Here is a 983-nt window from a genome sequence, read left to right as displayed (position 1 = left end):
CCCCCAGTTTGAAAAGCATGACCAATCACAAACATCTATCGGAGCCCCATATTTTACATAAGAGTCAGTAACATAAGAGCAAACTATAATTCTATTCGTTTATTCGTCTATTTGTAACGTTTTTAGACATTTCATGCAGAAATGTTACATATTGTACCTTTAAGTTAATTGCCAACTATTTTTACAAATTGATAAATCGTTTTGAGTCAAATTTTTAGGAAGAAAGTAAAAATCCCAGCTTCTGAAATGTGAATATCCTCTGGTTTCTTTACTCCTTTGACAGTAAGCTGAATATCTTTGAGTTGTGGTCAAAACAAGATATTTGAGGATGTTATCTTGGACTTTGGGAAACACTGATCCACCATTTGTTTTTTTATACTAAACAACTGATCCATAAACCGAGAAAATAATCGACAGATTAATCTGCAATGAAAATTATCATTAGTTGCAGCCCTTTTATGAACTACTCTACTCACAACACTGTTTTCCCTTTAACCTATGTATTTGTGATTTAATGGTAATATGGTGCTGTCACCAGTGTCGCCGACTGTCGAGTCTGAGTCAAGTCTGGAGTCCCCAGTGTTCAAGTCCGAGTCACCAAAGAAGAGTCCGAGCCCAGACACAAGTTCAGAGAATAACGACTTGAGTCCACTAACGAGTCCTCCATCACTGCCTATTACACATAAAAGTAGTCAGATACTGCACCCAACTTCGGAGTCCCATTTCATAAATCCTTGAGTCCAAGTCATCAATGATACTATAAATATAATTGAAACTGAATTAATCAGACACCTGGAATACCCAACGCAACGAGAAATACTGATTAAAACTACACAGGGTTTGACGCACTTATCTGATGAGATGAGAGCCTGGGTCTGTCCCAGGTTTCTTCCTAAAAGGAGTTTTACCTCGACACTGTCACACTGTTGCTTGCTCTGGAGGGAACTATAATAATAAATAATAATACATTTTATTTAACAGCG

The 983-nt window shown here is 37.1% G+C and overlaps 1 protein-coding gene across 3 annotated transcripts in view; it reads right to left on the bottom strand.

Moving 5' to 3' along the window:
* arid1ab (AT-rich interactive domain 1Ab) overlaps positions 1–983 on the bottom strand; it is a 64,443-nt gene that overhangs the window by 58,044 nt on the left and 5,416 nt on the right. The gene's annotated exons all lie outside the window — the stretch shown is intronic.

Source organism: Etheostoma spectabile, chromosome 14 (assembly GCF_008692095.1).
Source record: "Etheostoma spectabile isolate EspeVRDwgs_2016 chromosome 14, UIUC_Espe_1.0, whole genome shotgun sequence".
NCBI lineage: Eukaryota > Metazoa > Chordata > Actinopteri > Perciformes > Percidae > Etheostoma > Etheostoma spectabile.
This window is presented reverse-complemented; position numbering and strand designations above follow the sequence as displayed.